At 39.7% G+C, this 23,466-nt stretch overlaps 1 long non-coding RNA gene across 2 annotated transcripts in view; it reads right to left on the bottom strand.

Moving 5' to 3' along the window:
• LOC124241159 (uncharacterized) overlaps nucleotides 1–23,084 on the bottom strand; it is a 46,644-nt gene extending 23,560 nt beyond the window's left edge. The window contains exons 1-3 of one of the 2 annotated variants that reach the window (XR_006889128.1): nucleotides 22,933–23,084; nucleotides 9,084–9,173; nucleotides 6,591–6,699 (exon numbers count right to left, since the gene is read on the bottom strand). This is a non-coding gene — a long non-coding RNA (uncharacterized LOC124241159). The remainder of the gene's footprint in view (nucleotides 1–6,590; nucleotides 6,700–9,083; nucleotides 9,174–22,932) is intronic. The other variant, XR_006889127.1, reaches the window with a different exon arrangement.
• Nucleotides 23,085–23,466: the final 382 nt, after the last annotated feature.

The raw sequence follows: 23,466 nt of genomic DNA, 5'->3' as shown, positions 1-23,466 counted from the left end.
ATAGACACCTGTGCAGTGTACTAGGCTATCGCTCTTAAAGAAAACCTAATCTTCACTTCCCACAATTTATTGTAAGGACAATACCAAGAATAAAACCTTCCCAGTACCAGGGTGGGAGGGGCCAGCAAACAGAACAGGGCGGCAATAGACTGACCATCATGTGAAAACTGAAGCTGGAGGGAGCTGTTGATACAACTGGAACCCCTGTTGACAAGGAAGAAGCAGAAGGGCTATGGTGTCTGATGTCTTCAGTAACTGTGTTCGAGGAAACACTTGACAAGTGCTTTCAAGTCTGCTAACTGGATTGTTTTGGAAAATCTCAGCTTAACTCTTAAAATCTTATCTGCTTAATTGCAACTGTGTCGATATTTTAAATGGGTGTTTGTATTATGTAAGGACCAGAACCTTTGGAAACCCTGCCATTAAGGTAATACCAGAGAAGGAGAGAGAAAAAGAGACAGAGAGACAGAGACAAGAGAGGTGTGTGGCTGAAGATTGGTAGAGCAAGAAAACAGCTCCAACAGGGCCTGGTTGTAACAGAATGGCCTCCTGTATGCTTTAATGGGAATTACCAGGATAGACACACGCCCTAGACAAACGTAAGTACAGTAATCCATTCCAAAGTCAAATACAAGTGCTTTTATTATCTTCTATCTTTTATAATTCATGCCTATGTTCCCAAGCATTTTCGTGGATAACCGAAAAATGGCAACATAACAAATTTCTTCCCTTGAGTCTCCATTTCTCTCAGGGCAGATGAGCTACCTGCAGCAGGCTCTCCCGGTAGCAGAGGACAGCTGTGCCTCTCAGGTAATCCAGCGGTCTTGTCCTGAAGGTTGTGCCCTTTAACTGTCCTTCCCAACCTGGAATGAACCAATACACATCGTCTCCTGGGCACAGAACAGCTCCAAAAGGTCTTTTGTTTCCACGCTCCTATACTCCAGAGTCTTCACACTCCTCCGACTTTGCTTTATTTTCAGCATGAAATATTTGTATCCCCACGGTATCTTATTTTGATAGCTGATTTATTGTTATCTCTCATATTGTGCTTTTTAAGGCGTCACTGCTGGTAACCCATTAAGACTTTGTATTGGAAGAAAAAATATCCATCCTGTCCTGGAGTAAGAACCATAGCCCAAAAGGTAAAAACGTATGGTCATTATCCACTCACCATCAAACACAGATACACCATAATTTATTATTATTGTTATACAGAGCATATTTGATTATATTATACAGTGCATGAAATTGGGGCAGAAATTATTGAAGCTGGATCTAGGTACCCAGTTTTTCATTATATTGTTTTTTCTGCTTTAGAGTAGGCTTGAACGTTTTCCTCATAAAATACTTTTAAAATGTATATGATCAGAGAGACAGTCTCAGAAAAGAAAAAAAGTGATCTGAACAATATCCTCTGACTTCAGATGGATTTCAGATTACCGCGGGCAGCACTCCTAGGCTCAGCGGAGCTCCAGTGTTCCTCTCTTCCACTTGGGAACTCCTGAGAGGAAGAGGGGTATTTATTTTCAGTGTGAGTTACTTCAGGGAGAGTGCCCCATTTTCTTGTTGAGCTGGTCCAGACGTGAAATGCTATACATGTGATTTTTCAAACTGGGTGGAAGCAAGGTAATGAAAAGTGTGAAGGCTTTGGCGTTGGGCAGACTAGAATCATATCCTGCTACCTGTATAATTTGGGGGAAATTACAATTTCCCAGACTTTTTTCCCTTGTAAAGTGAAGTTAATACCAGCTTCACAAAGTTATTGTATGTAAAGTGCCTACTGATGTGTCTGGCAAATAAAAGAGTCTCAATGCATGTTTACTTCCTGCCTTCCTGTCATAGTTTCAGCTGCTAATCATGTAACATGTTTAAGAAACTAAGACTTTCTGGATATAATTCTGAAAACCTTTTCAGTTCTCCAAAACACCAGTAAGAGCTTGGCATATCAGTCACTGTACATTATTAATAGAAAGGCTATTATTAGACAAGCAACCCATGTCTTTAGCCAGATTAGACACCAGATTGTGTGGTATAGTAGGAAAGACAATGAACTCTCTGTTAAGGACGTGGGTTCTCATCTCCACTCTCTCATTAAGAAGCTATTGTCTTTGAAAGGGACACCTAACCATCTCTTGTCCTTGGAGAAGGAATTTGTCAAATGTATTTTAAAGTTTTCCACTTTCTAAAACGTAACAGATGACAGGCATAGAGACTGACTAAAACATATGAAATTAGTAATTTGATATGTCACTGTATTAAATAGAGATCAGCTTGGTTTTCCACAGGTATAAAAACTACCCCATCAGATTTTGACAAATTAAGAGCACTTCACAAATATGAGGTTTTGCCTCTGAAGCAAATGGCCTTGGCCAGAAGCCACTGCAAATAGTCGTGTTGTGTGATTACTATTGTTTTTACTACGATGAAAGCAGGATTATGAATTTAATACAATAAACAGCTACAAATTAGCTGAAGCCCAGCATAGAGAATAATTAAGAGTGTGGGATCTCAGGTGTCAGAGACAGCAGGCCCTTGGCTTGGCCCAGAATCTGACCGTGGCCTTGGCAGTTCGCTTCACATTTCAGAATCTCCGTTGCCTCATCTCTAAGGCATATCTATCTTTAAAAGTTGTAAAAAATTAAATGAGAAAATTCTGGTAAAATGTTCCCAGCATTTAGTAAATGCTTAAGAATCTATTTTCTTCATGAATTTCCTGTTTTAGAAATATCATACCAGCTTCTTATCAATAATTTTGATTTTTCTCAGAGTTAAAATTCAAAATTTTACTTTTCATGTTTATGAGTCACTAAGCATTATTGTGTGTGTGTGTGTGTGTGAGAGAGAGAGAGAGAGAGAAAGAGCCATTACACATTTATATGGTTTTTAAGAAGACAGCAACATCTTAACGAAATAGCAAGGGGACAGTATTCAGTATGGCCGAGCAGTCATGAAGGCAACGTGGGACTCACAAATAGATTAAGGGATTTAAAGATTGGGTGACTCTCAGTAGGAAACTGTTTTCTTCCATCAAAAGCCACAGATGTCTCCAAGGCCTCCCCACCACAGCCCCTGCTACAGACAACTTATGCAGGCACACTGGTCAAGACAATTTGCAAATCATCTTTGAATAACAGAGGAATCACACCTCCAGCATATTATATATCTGGAGAATTCGAAGCTAAGGAAAGAAATAGCCTGCATAAATACAGTAAGGGTCCATATTTGTGATGTGACATTTGGAACAATTGCCAAAGGAGACAGGATTCTCTTAAGTGGAAAATCAGCTTCAATTCAAGAAAGTGACCCAGAAAACCTGGACAGTGCAGGAAGTGACCCAGCACTCTGACACTGACACAGATCAGCAGGTGACCCAGATGACAGAAAGAAACAAACACATGAACAGAACAACCCAAACCAAACATTTCCCTGGACCACATTTATCATAATCCTAATGGATGGGAACAGAGGACAAGCCCCTGTCAGTATCTAAGCCACTCTGTAGCATGTGCTCGCTTTGCTATATGTAAAATAAATGTGAAGATAAGTATATATTTTTTTTCCACTGTTTAGGTTAAATTTTTCTCAACGATGGCCTGCAGTGTTGTTAAGAAAAATCAGGTGAACTGATGTGATCCCATATGGCATTTGCAGAGAAACATACCCATAACAACAGGTGGCCAGAACGGGCCCTAATCCTATTTGAGGCACCACCTCTTATGCATACACTGCAAGTATTGATTCTGGTTATTGTAATTTTCAGGCCTTTCACCACAAATGGGATTTAGAACACTTACGTAAGTTGGCTTTTTTTAGGGGCTCGATAGAATTTTTGACGCTCCCAGAGCAGAAAAGACAATAGAGCTTTATTGATTTAGGAAAAAGAGATTATTGTACCATCTCTCTGGAGAAATGACAAAGTAAATTATCTGCCTTGACATTTCATCTATCTCATAAGTCTTCCTCCATGTTTAACTCCTTATTTTTCTTCTTCTCTTGTATCCTCACATCTTCTTTTCCCGAAAGTTATTTTGTCTTTTCCTCACCTCACATCAACAAGGAAATCATTTTACAATGAGACTGGTTGTCCCAGTTTACTTTTTCTTTTTAAAGACAGACTTTCCCCACAATGGAATCCCTGCCAAGAAGACAGCTCCACGGCCAGCACCAGCACCCCAGCACCCCCACCTCTTCATCCTTGGAGTGAGAAAACCCAGACATCTATCTGGACCTGAAACTGCCTTTGCTTGAGAAAGCATGAACCTCTGAGACAAGAGAGGAAATGCTGTAGACAATAGCAGAAGTTGTGCAGTCCACAAATGCTCAGCTCTTCACCACACCCATTGGTGGAATTTGTTACCAGTAAACACTCATTGCTCTAAGCACCATTATTTATTAGAGATGAAAGAAAAAATCGTCTGCTTTTAAAGTCAGCTTAGCTCCAAATATAATACATAGGAAAATTGGATATTTTTGCTTTTCTGAGCTAGAAACTAGTCAGGGAAACCCTTTGCTACCTAAAGATTGCTCTTTTCTGTGTACCTTGAGCACAATTTCTTCCTTGAAGCTCCAAGATGGGCATTATTTCAAATCGGATTGTAAAGTAATCAGGGCAGGGAACACGATTGAAACTCATGGAACACTGTTTGGAAATCTTACCACAATTCTTTAGGAGTTATACCTATAAATGAAATCTCAATGTTTAGTCTTAAACTTACTAAGCAACAAGAAATGTTTAACATCTAACCTAGGTAAAAGAATGATGAAAAGAATAATAAAGAATAAAGAAAAAGAACAGTGAGAGTACCAGCCACATTCCACATCCTGAAGAGGTTCCTTCAGTCTTACCCAGCCTGTCTCCTCATAAGTGAAGCTGCTATAATTCTCAGAACTTCAGAAATCTCTCAGGCTCTTCTCCTTCCTTTCAGGGTATCTCTTGACTCAGTTCAGTAGCTGCATATCTGCCTCTCTCTGACTCTTGTCTGGTGATGAGCAGAGTATTCCGCCTTCTCGGCTATCAAACATTACTCACTTCAGGAGGCTGTGGGCTCCCCTGGGTTCATGTTCTGCAGCCTAGAGGCCAAATAATGCCCCTCCCATCACCCTGGAACCTGGTGCATTACCTATGCTTCCACCTATTTGGAAGAAAAAGTCAGATCTTGTCCTTACTGCTTACTCCTTACTTAAGCCCTCTGAGTTTCAGTTTTCTCTTCTATAAAATGGGTTAGACCTAGCCATGCCAAATGGTTGCTAGGTTTAGAAATACTTCATGTGGAACCCCCGGAACAAGGTTTAAAATGTATTAGGTACTCCATAAACAGTAATAAAAATAACAGAAAGAATAATAATGACAATAATAAATTAGAAGTAAACAATTCCGCATTATGAAACAAGCACTAACTCCATAAACAAAAAACTGGTCACCTATTGGAATATATGAGATGATAGAAGTCATAGGAGCCAGAAAATTTTTAAATATTCAACCGAATCCTTACAAATATCCCATGAGGTAGTATGATCAGCATTTTCCACATGAGGAAACTGAGGCATGGAAGGACTAAATAATTCACCCAACGCCCTAACCCTTTTTTGACCCCAGTTTGCTCTGACCCTGAAACCCATGCTTTTATTTCACCATTCTATTCCTTTTAGACTGAGAAATCTGTCTTCATCTCAGTACTGGAGAAGTAGACGAAGGGCTTCTGCTATTGAAAGTCATCCTGATTCAGTTTGAAGTGCCCTAGAGAGAGTTTCCAAGGTTCAGCATCTCATACAAGGACTCCACAATCCTTCCCCTCCAGAATCCACTCGTTAAAATCATGATGGAGTCCACCTTGGTCTTTGGGTTCCACCCTCCTCCTTCCTCACTCTCCTGCTCTCCCTTTCCCCTATCCCAAGAGCCTCAGTGGGCCTAGGCAGAACACTAAACGCGCTCCAAGTTCCCCTCCAAAAACACAAAAGTGCCCACCCAAACCATCTTTCCCTCTAAAATTATCTCCCTTCTCCCTTCATTAAAGCTTAGTATCTTCTCTCCTAAACTCGGTATCTCCACACTCCACCAGCTGTGAGAAAGGCAGGCAGTTTGATGAAACTAATTCATCCTTAAGAATTACTATGTGACAGTGCACCTTGGCATACTTACTTTACTTTTAAAGAAAACAGTTAGCCCCAAAAGGCTAATAATAGATAAACCATCCAAAAATAGAAGTTCCTGTTTTGTTTTCTTTTTAAGTAAGAGGTCAGACGATGTAAAAGACAGATTTGATGCAGAATGTCATTCTTCTAGGCTTAATATTTCACCTTCAGATAAAAAGCTTATGACACTTCCTTCACATTCTGACTTGCTCACTATTTTCACTACCCCATAGGACTCACTCCTCCCATCCACACCCGAGCAGACCCCTGAGCAAGAATCAAAACTTTAGTTCACCACTTTTGAAAATCAAATCTTGCTCTCCACGACACCTTAGGCAACGCATTCCTCCATCATATATCTTATCTTTTGAAATTGTTTTTACTATTTTTAAAAGAATGCATGCACATAAAAATGCATTCATACAAGAGAGTATATAATAAAAAAAAATTTTTCTCACCTATCACAGACCTCTTGTTTCACTCTCCAAATGTAACTGCCATCATGTTTTCTTATGTACTCTTCCAGATGTTTATCATGAAGATGTACATACATATATATAGCTTTTCCTAAGTTGGGAAATATAAACAGCTTTTTACTTGGCTTTTTCATTTAACAATATGTTTTGCAGATGTGCACATATAAACTTTTATTCTTTCAATTGTATATTATTCTTCAGATATACCATAAGTTATTAATCAGTTTCCCTATTGATGGATATTTAGTTTGCTTTTAGAAATTTCTTATTAAAAACAATACTTCAATGAACATACTTTGCATATGTGTTTGTGTATATTTGTGAACATATCTATAGAACACAGGGCTCAAGTTGTAATTGCTGAATAAAACATAAGTGCGTTTTGAATTTTGATGTTCTCAACTTATCCTCTAAAGGTTCTCCCAATTTACACTTCCTCCAATAGTATATAAATGTACTGCTTTTGCATACCTTCACCAACACAGTGTTCACCATGGGTCTGCCTTACCTCTGGGTGTGGCTGCTTTAGAACTACTGATCATGAGTTCAGTGTGCAAAGTGACAGTAAGGTAGTGACCATAAATTAGAAATCAAGTGGTACCGTAAAACATGTCCTAAACAAGTTGGGATATGAAGTGGGTTTAGTTAGTTTTCGTTTTATACTTATACAATTAGACATTTAAATGTATCCTTCAAACTAGCATCTTGGAAAGCCATTCTCTTATGCTAAGGATACTGCCAACATTCCAAATATCTTTGCAGTTCTTCGGTAGGTATGGTCTTTAGAGTCAGAGCCCCATTATTTTTTTACCTCTCCAGTGGCAACACTCTGTCTTTTTAGTGGTGGATTTGCTTTTTCTGCTAGCCAGAGGCATTCATAGCCAATTCTCTGGGAAATAAAATGGGTTATCAAGAGATAAAACATTTTGGTTAAAAATAAAATGTACCTTAAAATAGTATGTGTGTGAGAGAGACAGAAAGAGAGAGAAAAACTGGGTCTGAGGATGTTTCCAGTGAAGCATTTAAATATGTTTTATGCCCATATATGTGAAAAGTTTCCCAAGGTCACAGCTCTGAAGGATGATTTGCAGTTGGATGTAGACATTGTGGTATGTTTACTTTAAAAGATTGATTATTTTACAGCTACAACTCATAAAGCCTTTGGTTGTAAAACACCTCACTCTATCTTGGAGGCAGACCACACTGTTGTGTAAATAATGGTGTCAGGTTCTAACTCAGCTAAGAACACTTCTGGCCCTGACACGGCTGGACTCCTCTCTGTACCCAAGTAGCCAGGACCACTTCTATTCCCACATAATAAATATGACTTCTAGTTTATGTAGAAAAATAAAAGAGAAAATTTTGTTTCAAAAGAATAAATATTGTTAAAGGATAAGTCATTACTAAAAAATAAAAATAGCTTAAAAGATAGAAATAAGCATAATATTTGTTTGGGGACATTTTTATTTGTTATAAAGGGCCTTAAAATTAAAGAGAGAGAGAGAAAGAGAATAACTCTATCTTGTTTCAACATCTGCTGTTTGCCAGGATGACCACACCCTGTGTCTCCAACAGCTTTGTCACAGTTCACTTCCAACTGACTTAACTGTCCTCTGTCACTTTCCAGTCATACTCCTCAAATCTGCTCTTTGCTATTTTAGAAGCTGCTGTAATTTGGTATTCTATGTTTTGTCTACCTATTCCCTTCTTAATCCTTTAAAACGTGTGATTGTAGTTTCCCGAAAAAAGACTAGACTTAATCAGACAGAAAAGGATTCAAATCTTGGCTTTTAGCTGTGACTTTAGAAAATGTAATTAACCTTCCTAAGCTTTTCCAAATTAAAAAAAAATCATAGATTGTTCTAAATTATTTAATATATGTTCATAAAAAACTAAAAACGTGGTTATACAAGGCAAGTGTCCTTGAGTTTGGTGTACTTCTGTATACATGTGATACATATATAAGTTTTGTGAAATGGGAACATAGTAAAATGTTTCTTGCTCTGCAGTTTGCTTTATTTCCCTTTACAATATTACCAGGAACCCAGCCTCTGCTTACACATTTAGTTACAGTGACCAAGAGCTACGTGATTGTAAAAGCAGTCCTTTCCGTTCTTGTTGCTGTTACGTTGTCATTGTAGTTGACATTAGAAGGTTCTTCTCCATTTCAGTTTTGAGTCTTCCTCCCTCTACTTGCATCCACTTGCCCTGCTTCTGTCCTCTAGAACAACACTGGTACATCTAACCCCTTTGCCACATGACAGTCCTAAAATATTAAACGCAAGCCTTTGCATCGCTCTCACTCTTTTCTTCTCCAAGCTAAACAGCCCTGGGGTTTTTGTTTGTGCTTTTGAATCCATTTCTTGTTCGACATTATTTCTGGGTCCCTGATCATTCTAACAATAACACCTGCCAACTCTTTAGCCTCTCCCCCCGCCCCCACCCCGTGAGGCCTCCCTCAGTCTCATCTCTCACCTGAAACTCTTACTTCCTCAGTGCCAGCTCATCTCTCTTCCCCGTCTTCTACTGGACTTTCCTCTGTTTTCATTTCTCTCCTCAGCTAGACTGTAAAAGATAGTCTCGTGTTTCTTTTGGAACAAACCACTCTTCACTTCTGCCATCATCAACCTCATGCGAGAGTATCTCACAGCTATCTTTAAATTAGTATGTTGACTTTAACAGTGATTTCCTTGTTTTATATAACCAATACATATTATGTGCACCATTTCAATATTTAAAACATTCTCAAAAGCTAATAAAATAATCAAAATGTGTTATGAACTGAAAAAGAAAGGATCAAACATAAAAGAGAATTTTCATCATCTGAGCCCAGTTTTATTTTTTAAACGTGTGTGTGTATAGCATAGTCGTCAAAATGAGGACTCGAGTCAGACTGCTAAGGTTCAAATCCGAGCCACTTAACAGCTGTGTGACCTCTGCGTGCTTCTATTTCTTCATCTGTAAAATGGGATAATAGCAACCACCTCATCAGGTTGTTATGAGGATTCCGTGAGTTACCAATGTATAGGGCTTAGATCAGTGGTTAGCACTAGGCAGGCACTATGTGTGCTGCTATGGTGAGGAAGAGGAGGAGGATGTATGTGCTGGGGAAACCACTTTTCCTCTTCCTGAATCTCAATTTCCTAACCTGTTAGAAGAGAAGGAAAAGGGGTAAGTGCTGACAGCAGTGATAGTGACCCCATATAATCCTAGAGCCCGTGGCGTTTTACGAAGTACGTCCTTATGCATTGGCAAACACTTATTAGTGTTCCCCGTGCTCTCAGCTTAGCTGATTTGCTGGAATAGCTGACCCACGTGCTGCAAAGTATAAATACTGACTCTGGCCCTTGGCCTCCATTTAGCAGAAAGCTTCAAAGTCCTTAAATAGCTTATGCCTCCTCCCGTGCCTGACTTACTATCTGTAAAATAACTTAGGCCTGTAAAAGTTGGACTCCCAAATGGCACGAAGAGACTGGGAAGAAAGAGACAGGGAAAGAATAAAACAAAGGCGTTCATGTTTATTGAGCACCTACAACATAGATCAGTATAATGTCAATCTCATTGAGTCCCCACAACAACTAGGTAGAAGGTTTTATTGCCCATATTTCTGAGATAATTTCCTTATAGAAGTTCAACACCAATGCCAAGGTCACAGCTACTAACTTTAAACCAGGATGAAAGAGTGAGTGAGCCCAAAGCTCCAGCTCGTGCTGAAGTTTCATGCTGCCTCACTGAGATTTGCAATCTAGTAGGACTGGCATGTTGGTTATGATTTTAACTTCCCTGCTAAATCTCAAGGCCACTGAAGAGCTCTGTTTGATACATGATACCAAGAACACGATGAGTAAGGGAATTTATTTTATTATGAACAACTAGCCTATGGATGGCGGTATCTTTCAATCGTGACTGACCCAGTCTGGCACTCATCATGAAAGCTTTCATGCAAAAATGTCACTATATTTTGAATGCACCTTAAGACAGACATACCTTGCACCTTGTAAGTTATCAAGACAGCTATTGAGCAATGATATTTCTTCCATATTTACAGTACAACAGAGAGCAAACACATCTGAAGAATGATCGTTGTTCCATACAATAAGTATTGTCAGTGAATAAGCTCGGGACACTTTTTTGTCCTTGTTCTTCCTCATTTACTTCCCACAAACACACAAACACGCTTCTTTGCTCTCCTGATTTAATGAGTTATAGCCCTGAGGGCATATGAGGGTGAAGTCAGCATAATATACACTGCTGAAAAGTCTTGAGTCGGTCAACTGGGACTTGCTTGCCTGTTCAAAAGAAGTAGCATAAAAATGAAGGAGAAATGAAGCCAAGATCATGAAATCCCAGAGATTTCATTGTGTTTGGCAAACTCCATTAAATTAGAATATTGGGCCTTGAATAAGCAAACTTACAATTACATGCTAAGATACACCTAAATTATGTTCATTGTCATTTTAATTGATAGTCACTAGATGCTGCCAGGCAGGGTATACTTTACATTATTGTACTTGGGCCTCACAATAATCCTATGAGGTAGGCACAATTATTATACCCACATATAATGAGAAAACTGAGGCACAAAAATGTTATGTAACTTTCCCATTGTCATAGAACAAAACAATGGTAGCATGAGGATTCGTATCCCAACGGCCTGACTCCAAAGCCCACCCTGTCTTAAAGCAAGTTTCTGATGTGCAGGTCTGTGCCCATAAACAGGAACTATTTCATTTAATAGTGTCCATGAGATTTCCGAATCCATTTAAACAGCCCTGTACTAAGCAGTTAGCGTGATGAAAATGAACACAACAATTTGTAAGTGCTAAGAAAGCCAAAGCCACCGTGATCACAGGGATTTCCTCAGTAGGGTCACTTCACTTACCTGTTCATCAGAGACCACACTTGAGTTGGAATTACACTAAGAATTTTCAGTATGATTGGGGAATTACACAATTACAACTTGTGGTGAATATATGTAAGGGATTACACTTTATGCTTGCTAGTACTCTTCCTCTAAGTCTCTGACATTGAGAGGTACGGTGTCAGAAAGGAAAAGTAAGGGAAAACTGTCAGTCTATGGAACGACTTGTCACCAATTTGTTTCAGAACCTAGAGTTCACGAACCTTTCCCTCCTTTTTACTCCGCAAAGGTCCTTCTCCTTCCAGAAATTTCCTCTTTCCAACGCCAAGGACTGATAAGGAATGAGGACAGAACAGCAGTTGCCTTCTTGTCTCAAGTGGCTTATTGACATCGCTAAGATTTTTTAGACTGGGTGACACCCATTTAGTTCCTTATGCCTGTCATAAGCAATAAACTTCTTGAGGTACTTTCTCCCCGTTGAGAGGGGGTGGATTGGGGTGGGGTGGGGAACATGCCATGGTATGAGTCTTTCTCTCTCTCTCTTTCTGTCTCTCTTGTTTTCAAATTTAATGCAGCTCAATCTATGTCACACAAGGGATGACCCCATTATAGAAGCTAACTGAAGGTGGCCACAAGGTACAACTGAAAGGCAAAGAGGGGAGAATGGATCATGACATGGGAGACGAGACACCCAACCCTGGGCAATGCTCCAGGGGTTATAAATGTTTGCCAAGGAGGAGTGGAAGATGGAACAGCCCTAGGAGTCAGAATGTCTGGATCCAAGCACTCCTCACCCTGGAGCCTTGGGCAGCACCTTTCCCTCTTGAGCCTCCAGTCATCTCACTGTTACGAGGGATAAAGCCTCACCAGAGGGTCGGGAGGAACTGATGAGCTCTCCTACAGGCAGACTGCTCTCGGTCACTCTAGGGGCCTATGTCAAATGCTGGTTGTGAGTTTATTTTTCAGTGTTCTGGCCTTGCCTCTCACTCTGACCAGGAACTTGTTCTTGATCCTTGAACCTCTTCCCAAGCCCAGGAGAGGTAAATATCTGATATTGCCTTGGGTGTGACCCCAGTCAGTCTTATTAATAAACATCCCTTCCTGTTTCTCTACAGTGAGAAAGGAGGAGGGAAGCAAGGTCCGAGGAGGGCCACGGGGCCTCATCAAGCGAGGACCTCAGCACAGGCAGAAAGAGCTTGCTCAAGCTGAGTCAGTCTCGTGTTTTTTCCTGTTAAATGATTCACACGCGGAGGCAAACTGGTGTGAGATGTGTGAACTCTTCTCTGCCTTTCATGAGCTTCCAAATGAGCTGGTGATTTTTGTTTTCGTTTTTCCTAGTTCCCTCTCTTTCCTTGGAAACATGATTGCAGTGTTTTCCATTTGAGGTTGAGGTTTCCGCTCCTCATTTAAATGCCCTGGGGAGGTGGGGTCATCATACCACAGAAACACTGTAGATGCTCTTGACTTTGAATCTAAGTGGCCATTCTAAACGTTATTCATATTCCTTAGACTTCCTTGTGGGTTTTGACTCTAGTAGGACTAAATTATAAATAAAATTTCATAGCTTATTGTATCCAATGAAGTCTGTTTCTTTACAAATCAAGCTCTAGACATGTGAATTTTCTAAGTGACTGAAAAGGCCTATTTTTGTAAACATCCAAGACATTTTTCAATTATTCTGAATGGGAATTCCTTCTGGAATATAGAACATGCATAACATTCTTCTTCGTAATGAAATTTAACCTTTCATTCATTATTAAAAGTCATTATCTTTGGGCCAGCCTGGTGGCATGGTAGTTAAGTTCACGTGATTTGCTTTGGTGGCCTGGGGTTTGCAGGTTCGGATCCCAGGTGTGGACCTAGCACCACTTGTCAAGCCACGCTGTGGCGGCATCCCACATAAAATAGAGGAAGATCAGCACAGATGTTAGCTCAGAGCCAATCTTCCTCAAAGAAAGTAGAAAGTAAAAAAGTCGTTATACTTAACATCCTTTTAACACTCCCAGCTACCATTTCATCCTCCTCTCATGTTTAAGGGGGGTCAGTTTCAGTTGAGGCCCTTCTTCTATGTTTGGTTTAATCTTCATGCACATCCATAGCCATAATATCCTTTTCAGCCAAGTTATTCAGGAAGAGATGGTTTTACTATTTGACTAAATCTGGACAGTGATGACATTCCCCAGCTTAAAACTCTCTAGTAACTTCTCACTATAGTTAGAATATTAGCCAAACTCCTTTCCACCACCTGCAGAGCCCTATATGGCCCAGCCGTTGCCTTTCTCTTCAACCAATCCCCCCCTCATCTACTGTGGTCCACACACTGGCTTTCTCTCTGTTCCTCCAAAGGGCCAAGTTTTCTCGGGTTCTTTGCACTTGTCATTGCTACTTCCTGAAAGATTCTTCCCTCTTTTTCTTCTGACTGCCTCCTTCTCTTTATTTAGGGTTAAGGTCAAGTGCCACTTCCTCAGAGAAGCCATTGCTGTCTTCTACACAAAGCAGGCCATAACTTTATTTCTTTTCTGCTTTATTTTCATCCCAGCAGTTAAAGCACCATTGGAATGCTTAAATTTATTTTCCTCTTTATTCACTTTTATCGATGATCATTCTCTGTCAGTTCTGTCATGCTCCACGAGAGGAAGGCCTTTATCTGTCTTGTTTGTTGATCTATTGCAGTTTCTGGAACACCTCCTGGCACCTAGGAGGCACTCAGTAAATACTACTGAAGGAATAAAGACTAGCTCATCTCCACACCTACTTAAAGCTCATCTCCATCTATCAAGGGGAGTTCTGGCTGCCTTGAGTCTTACTACACCTTGGGTAATCTGGTCTGAATTATCAACTGCAATGGCATCCTCAGATGGCTGTCAAAATAGTTAGAAGCTGGTAATGTTCAATGTCATTCGATCCAATGTTGGAAAAAGACAAAAGAAATAAAAGAATGTTGAGGATACACTCTAATTTCTTGGGTAGTTCTTTTTGAGACTTTTCCAACAAGATATAACTACGAGCTTAGAATACAGAATAATAATCATTAGAGGGGGATCTAAACAGGAGTATAAAGTGGCCCCCAAGGACAATAGGTCTTTGAAGTCTCATGATGTATTTTTAAAATCCAGATGAATTTTGCATTCTAATCCATTATATATCTGGGTTTGATTTAATATAAAAGAAATTTCCCCTTAAATTGTTGGGAAAAAATGTGCCCTCCAAGAAGATGTGTCCTGTTTACCCTGGAAAAACACCAAGAATCCCCACGTACATATGGTCCAAGCTGATAATCATCTAGAAATTATTCTGGAGGAGACTGGAAGAGAGCACAGCCCCCACCCATCCCTCTCTGCCCCATCTTCACCCCAGGGAGGAAGAGCTGTGGACAAAGATACCTAAGTGAACTGCGAGTCCTAGAGGGTGTCAAGTTTTGAGAAGGAAAAAAGGCTAAACATTTGATGTGTCTGCATCATTCTCTTTTCAGACATTTCTTTTAAATCATTTCACTGCTTTCTTTCTTTCCTGTGCTTAGTGAGGTAAAAAGTGCAAGTACCCCTCACTCCTGAGAGAAGAGACGTTGGAGTGACCATAAACTCAATTTTCTCAGGACCATCCTGGTTACAGCTATTGTCCTGACAGGATTCATAATGCTCCCTTCTCATTTTCACAACATATCATCACCCTAAGGGACACCTTCCCCACTCTTCCTCCCATTTAAAAGGACAAGCAGGAACCAAACTAAAGGAGTCACAGACAACATGATGTAAATCTTCTTCCAGACCAACTTTAAGCCACCAAGGAAAAGGAGTCCTTCTGACTCAGATCAGTTGTCCATATCATCCATTAAGGAATTCACAAAAGCATTTGGGGTCCAAACCTTGGTGTCTAGTAGTGAAGTTTCCTTTCTCTGATATATTTCTGCAGTTAGGAATCTGTAATCACTATGGGCTGCTCGTTGAGGATTGGAGGTTCAGGATCCAGGCCATTATGCATACATTACGATAATAATATTTATAGGGAGAAGACAGAAGAAGCAACCAGGAGGGTATGGGTGAATTGGGTTAATTAGTAAAAGAGATTTTAAAATAAAATGTGATGAATGGAAAATATTTAGTCAGAGACACCACATGAATTTGAATAATCAGCCCTTTCAATGGCCTGGCATTTGAAGGCATGAAAGAGAAGAGCATTATCCCATGAATATACCAAAAAACAGATTGCTGGGATAGTAATTATGATGGCCACTGCGGGAAGCATAATAGACCAGTGGTCCCAGCTGCTGCCCTCTGAAATCCATCACCACCTTTGTTCTGAAGCCATGCCTTCTGTGGCTGCTCCCAGCCATGACTAAGCACAGCAGGCTTAGTAAGGCAGGCCCAATCCTGGAAGATGTAGGATTCCTCTGACAGGCACCTTTGGCTTGAGGAATCTGAGTTAGCCTTGCCAAACTATCTCAGATTTGAAATCTTAAGACCTTTCTTCCTTGCCTTCCTTTCCTCTCTCTTTCACAGGGATCGGCCCTGTGTGGTGGTCTGACAACCCTCTCATCCTCCTCCAGCTCCGTCTCCATTTTCTCCATGAGATTCTCCTCAACAAATCTCTTGCATTTCTAATTCCATCTTGGCATCTGCTTCTCAGAGGACTTGAACTAACACAGTGAGCCAACTAGGGATCTGTTTGAGGGACAAGAACAATTAGGTCATTTAATGCATTTAGGATCATTCCATCCAAGACTAAGAGGAAGAGTAATGAGTGATCGTAAAAGAATGAGTTTGACCACATTTAAGAGGGAACTTTCTGAAAATAACTAGGTGGTGATAGAAATGGTTGTGATAGTGGGGGTGGAGGTGAGAGTAATCAGGATCTGAAGTTATTTATTTGCATATCTGATGCTACGTTAGGTCCAAAGGATAATTCAAGAATCTGAAGAGATTCCATTGTTTTTGGCAACATGGATAGTTTAGTGGATGTATGTGGACTGGAGCCCTTTTAAGAGGACTCTGTGTACTCTTCTTTGGACTCTATACAGTACTTTTAAGAGGGATCTATATAGACATAATTTTTTTTTTGCTTTGGAGTGTCTCGCTTACAATTTTTATGATTACAAAGTTTTGCATAATTAGAAAAAGTAAATCAGAAAGTTAACTACTTGCATCAGAAGTCAATTTTTTTCAGCCCGTAGGAATGCACTTATTATAAAAGTAATAACTTACATTTTTATATTCTTTCAAAGTCTTCAAGTGTGTCAAACTTTGTTTCCCCGATGAGATACAGTAATGCTTGTATAACTGAATTGGAAAGTGTTTGTCATACACTCTTACATTTAAACCTAACATGGACCGTGTGAGGTAAGGAGGGCAGGTAGTGTTAATACTCACTTTCACCAAAGATGAAACTGAGGCTCAATGGAGTTAAATAAGTAATAAATAGTAAAGTTCAACCCAGAAACCAGGTTGTAAGGCAGAATTTCTAGGAATGACTCCTAAGCTTCCACACTGTGAACACTGCAATGTGTGAATGTGATGAGACATCACCCATTCCCATGATTGTGCTATGCTATGTAGCATAGTTGACCTTAAGAAAGGATTATCCAAGTGGACTCATCTAATCATTTGAGCTCTTAAAAGCCTCTTCTGCTGGTGGTAGAAGAGAAAAAGAGAAATCAGAGAGAGAGATGGCAGAAGGCAACGTCAGAGAGAGTCAAAGCATGAGAAGAACTGAATGTGCTGTTGCTGCCTTGAAGATGGAGGAGCCCATGTGGAAGGTATGAGAAGGAAGTGAATTCTGCTAACAACCAACGAGCTTAGAAAGGAGACTCATCTCCAGATGAGAACTGCAGACACAGTCGATACCTGGATTTTGACCTTGTGAGAAGCTGAGCCACACCATGCCCGGACTTCTGACCCACAGGAACCGGGAAATAATAAATGGATGTTATTTTAAGCCATTAAGTTTGTGGACAGCAACAGAAACCAATACAGGGGTTTTCTGATTCCATCACTATTTCACCACACCACCCTTTACTCTGGACCAATGCTAATAGAAATGAGCAACAGTAAGCTGAAAAAACACGGGATTAACCTTCTAGATAGAAGGATACCTTCTAGTTTTGTTAATTTAATTTTGATTGGAATTTTAGCTTTCTTAGAGATATTTATTTTAGGCCTGATCTCATTTCCTTTGGTTCTGAGCCTGTGGGCTTGAACTCATTTTTAAGAAGACACAACTCTCATTTCCTCATGTTGATTGTTTATTTGAAAATATTTCAGGTAAATTATAAATAAAATAATCCAAAAAGAAAATATTGTGAACTTAATTTTAGGCTGTCATAGCTTGGGTACATTTTAAAACTCTTTTTATAAAATACTGAAAATATCGTGGGGATTGTCTGAACAAGTATAATGAAGGATTATTTTATCTGCTCATTGTACCTCCTTCTGTAAACTTTATTCCTATTCTTTGGGGAATGCTCTTCCCTCAGTCAAACCAAGTGCTTCTTAGAAAATGTCCATGTTCAGACAAAACCCCATCCTCCCACCCCCAGAGAATAGTACATTGGCCTAAAGATGGACAAAATCTCCAAGCTAAGACCCTCCCCTAGTAATTTCTAACTTTTCACCAGAGAAAGTATATATTAATCCATCACCAGTGGTAGAAGTTGTAGGATGTAGAACTCAGGAAGTGTTGACAGGAACGTTTCTTGCCGTGTAGAACACGCCAATCTACACTGAAAGAGAAGGGAGCCAACACAGAGAGAGGAACAGAGCAAGAGCTGGAGAGAGATTCCTAAAAGTGTTTGACTCTCTGCTTCAGTTTTTCTGGAAGTCCGTCTGCATCCCTGTAATTCCCAGGGTTTGACTCTTCAGTTCTTCGTGGTATTCCACGAAACAGCATATTTCTCCTTTTACCTCAACTACTTCAAGATGAGTTCAGTCACTTGAAACCAAGAACTGTGACTCATACAGCAGAGAAATTTTATTTCATTTTCCCTTGAAAATGTTTATCATCCTGTAGTGGAAAACTTCTAGCAAAAAAACTGCCCAAGTATCTCCAGGAGAGGGGTGATTCAGCAGGGCTTCATTTTTATTCCTTTCAAGTCAAAACTGGGGCTTTAACACCAACGGCCACACTAACTTGGTTGTTTTGCTCACCACATCAAATACTCCTTCCCAAAGGCTTTGCACATTTAAAAACTTTTAAATTATTAATGCTGTCTTGATTACAGCAGCCTATAATCTGTCAGTGTCAGATCATAAACACCTACTGGGTACTTGTCTCACCTATCTAGTATATTTCCTTTTGCATATTTTTAATTAATGCTGAAATTAAATGAATTTATGAGTGTCACATATTGCTAAGGAGATTTGTCAGGCAGAAGAGAGAAAGAAATAGAGAGATCTATTCCATTGTTTTTCTTTCATTTCTATTCATATTCTTAAGGGTAAAATGTGATAATAATTTTAAGTCAAATATATATGGATAATATGAAACCTATAGTTTTCACCTTTTGACATCGATCACTTGCAAGGAAGAGATAATAGTGCCAGGTATAAACTCATTATCTTGTGATTGGTTAATGTTTCACAAATAGAATCATAATGTGTGCTTTGGGTGATAAAGAAACATTGAAAGGCACTATTCAGACTGACCTTTGTTAAATCGCTGTTCTTTGGGCAAGTTATTTTAAATTCCCTGGGGCCTCTTCTCTAAAATGGGGATCTATAGGGTGTTGTGGCTAAGAATGTAAATGCTGACATAGACATCTTGGTTCAGACTTTGGCCTCAACACTCTGACCTTAAACAAGCTGTTTGGTGATTCTGAACCTTGACTTTCTAGTGCATCTTAAGATAGACAAACAGATAGATAGGTAGAAACACATATATACATAGGTACATACATACATACTTACACACACCAGGCATGTTCAAGAATGTTAAAGGCCACATTGTTCATAAGAGCAAAACATAAATTAAATGAAACAACCCAAGTATCCACCAACAGTAGAATAAATTGTAGCAAAATCATCCAATGGAATATTATTCAGCAATAACAATGAACAGCAACACACATCAATAGTGATAAATCTCAAAATAAAATATTGAGGGGCCGACCCAGTGGCACAGCAGTTAAGTGCACAGATTCAGCTTTGGAGGCCCAGGGTTCACTGGTTCAGATCCTGGATGCAGACATGGCACCACTTGGCAAGCCATGCTGCGGCAGGCATCCCACATATAAAGTAGAAGAAGATGGACACGGATGTTAGCTCAGGGCCAGTCTTCCTCAGCAAAAAGAAGAGGATTGGCAGCAGTTAGCTCAGGGCTAATCTTCCTTGGAAACAAAAAAATAAATAAAAAATAAAATATTGAGAAACTAGTAAGTTCTAGAAGAATTCATACTATAGGATTCCATTTACATCAAGTTCAAAAACAAGTACAACTCAACCTTGTATTTCCTACGGATACATACATAGATGGCAAAACTAAAGAAAAACAAGGTAATAGTTTACGTAAAGTTTATGACAGTGGTCACTTCTACAGGTAAGAGGGGGATGTGAGTACAGAGGACCCACAGGGACATCTAAAGACCGATAAAGTTGTATTTCTTAAACTAAGAGGCGCATATACGGTGTTTGCTTTCCAGTCCTTCTGTAAACTGTACATAGGTATTTTCTGCATTTACATATGATAATTTCAAAACAAAAATAATGATTACAGTAAGTAACTACCACATTTTGAAAGAATTAAATAAGAGTGTAGATGTTTAGCAACAGTGTCTAACATATAATAAGCTCTCAATAAATGAGAAGAGCCATCATGATGATGTTAAGACACGCAGGTATTTGTACCACTTAGAAGAAAATACCAAGACGTATGCCTTCTACTGTGTACACTGTTGCATTCCAAGATGGCTGAAAATCTATGGTAGAACTGCAGTCCTATTAGAGGATGAAACTGGATAGTTTTCAACCTTCACCCCCCCAAAGGATAGTGCTAGAAGAGATTCTTAGATTCTCAGCCACAGACAAGAAATCTACTTAGTTAAATATCAGGCACCCAGTGGATATCCATATTGATGAATATGAGGTGCTTAATTACCTGATAGAGAATTAAGCACAACCTTTAAAAAAAGGATTGATTAACACCTGCATCTTAGTAGAGAAAATAATAAACAGTGGGTAAGTATCAACTTAAAGCTGTTCTAACCAGGGTCTGCTCACAAAATAATAGAATCATAGAATTAGTAAAGCACCTTGACCATTATCTCATTCAATTATTTATTTCACAGCTGAAGAAGCTCAAGCTCAGCAATTTAGTTGGCCTCTTCAGGGTCAGCAGTGAGTTTGTGTTAGACTCAGGACTAAAACACAAGTTAGGATGGAAGTTGCAAAAAAATGTCCTAATATTGGTGTTCACCAGACCAAAAAGAAGGGAAGATGGGAAGTGGATGAGAGTAGAAGGGAAAGTGAGTGAGATCAGGTACAGGAGATCCAGCACTCAGTTCCTTTCAGAGGAGCATAGGAGCTGGAATCCATTGAAGCTGCCCTAGGATACAGGCCTAACACACCACTTTTTTGGGTAACATCTCTCAGTAAACTCCTTTTGGGGCAAACTCCTGGGAAGAAGACAGACTCCACAAATTCTAACAGTAGTAACATCTCATGCAATTTCAAAGAACTCTGACGCCCTCAACCTCACCCTCATCTCCATCATCTTCATCTAATCCACTTGATGGGCATGCAATACAATCCTTGCTCTTACTTATCTGCTCGTGAATTATGTTTACCCCCAGCCAATCACCAATCTAAGGCTAAGTTCATAATTATTTCTTCAATAAGTACTGACAGGAAACCTGTTAGGAATAAAGTCTCTGTACTAGGCACTAGGAATTTGATGAAAAATGTTAAATCAAACTCCATTTACCCTGTCCAATGAGGGGAGACAGTGAGTTAATCAAAAGAAAAATAGACCAACCAGAAGTAACTCTGCACAACCAATCCCCCCCACCCTTATGTCACAAGGACAATTAAGTAAAAGCCATAAAGAACCTTTGCTCCAGGACCTTATCAGCTTGAGCCAGCTGATAGGGAAAGTAAGTCTTATGGCTGAACTCTTGAACCAGGAAAGGATCAGTCCAAAGTTTCTGTCAGGTGACGTGACCTACAAAAGCATTCCCATTTCTTGGCTTATCTTTATGACTGACGAATGATTGCCTCCTATTTGCTCTATAGGCTTGGAAAATGTGGTTAAATTGCTGAAGCTCTCCCAAGCAAGAGGCTTCCTTCTGGGAAAAAAGAAAAATAATCCCCTAAATGCAAGGTTTAATTAATGGAAAAGTAACTTAGATTATCAAACTATGCCTTTTATTTTTTTTGGTCTGATGCCTTGTTTAACAAGCAAAAAGACCTCTAAACAGAAACCAGACCTTTCTCTAACTTTTATATTCTAATTTGTCGCCACTCCACAACATTTGTAGCAGCCCACAACAAGAAAGTATGACCTCATCAGTTATTCACTCCCTGCCATTCACCGATTTAATGAGTTTCATTGGAAATTCCCATTTTAGGGGAAATTTCTAAATCATAATAGAGCTCTTTTTTTGTTGTTATTCTTTGTAAATGAAGCAGTTGAATTGTAATCGAGGTATAGTGGATGATTTCTCTAAAGGAATAATTCAGTGTGCAAAGCCAAGTGTAAGCCTTCCTGTTTATTAAGGGAAGCTAGGTTTGAGATCCTAAAGCAGGGCTGTGACCACACTGCATGAGCATCTAGTGACAGTACACACTGGCAAAGCTTAACTAGTTTACAACTTCAGAGACTGACAGCAAAGGGCAGAGTTAATAACTGCTGTGTGACCAAGCACTGTGCATAGACAAGTGTTCAAACAATGAGAGTAATGCTCTCTTTTCCAGTGATTTATTGTCTGAAATTCTGAGTTAAATGGAACACCACTGTATCTAAAGGATGCAGTCAGTGGACAAAAGCTATTCAATCAAATGCCAACCTCCACAGCCCATTGGGAGAGGCAGCAATTTATTCAAAATGTAGCTCAGAATAAAGCAAAGCTACTTGTCAGAAATTAACCCTATTATAAAGAAAACAGAGTAAGAAAGAGGTAGAAGTACAAACAAGTAAATAACAGCAAATACGTCTATCTATCAGACAAGATCATGGCAATTTTTTTTAATCTCAAAAATTATTCCAGTTTCAAGAAAATAATTTGAAAAGATAAATATGCTTATAGTCAGAAAAACTAGGTTCAGGGGGTTGTCTGTTGGTCTCTTTCCTTGATTCAGTTAACTTTCCTAACGAGGGCCAGTATGTTTCTCAGACCTTGACCCAGCAGTAGATTAAAGTCCTTAATCAGAAATATGAAATGCCTTATCTAGTGACACATATTCTTTCTCTGTCCTTCAGAGCACATCTTGTCGCTCCAAAGGAAATTCACCATGAAACTAAACGAGAGTCAGTAAGTACCTCATATGGAGATCCCCCCTGGCTGCCTGAAGACCACATCGCAGCACCAGTCAGTCATCCTTTAGAAGAACCAGCAAATTGTACGTGTAGTTACAGTGCTGGGTAGAGGAAGTCAGGATGGGAGAAAGCAGCCTTAGGTCATCCTCCCAAGGCCTCTGATGTGGCAGGAACAATCACCTCGTACACACAAATGATCATTGTAATCCCCGGTACAAGGGCTTGGGGTGTGGGAAAGGAAGCTCGGCACGGCATTTGAAAGCTAGAATTGCAAGGTAAGAGATCTGAGAGCTTCAAGAGGAGTCTGTTTTGTTTGTTTTCAGTCTAGACTGAGAGTGCAAGGACTTAGGAAATATGCTTTAGGTTAGAAGACACCCTGGGGTTGTTTTCTTTCTCCACTTGGAGCCCTGAGTAATAAGGCACATGCCAGTGCCTGCACTCAAAGTTGACGAATGGCTACAGAAATTCCCAATCTTTCTCTCCACACCCAATCGCTGATCAAAGATGACTGCTCAACTTCCTTAGGACCTCCTTCGC

The sequence above is a fragment of the Equus quagga genome, chromosome 6, assembly GCF_021613505.1.
Source record: "Equus quagga isolate Etosha38 chromosome 6, UCLA_HA_Equagga_1.0, whole genome shotgun sequence".
NCBI classification, from domain to species: domain Eukaryota; kingdom Metazoa; phylum Chordata; class Mammalia; order Perissodactyla; family Equidae; genus Equus; species Equus quagga.
This window is presented reverse-complemented; position numbering and strand designations above follow the sequence as displayed.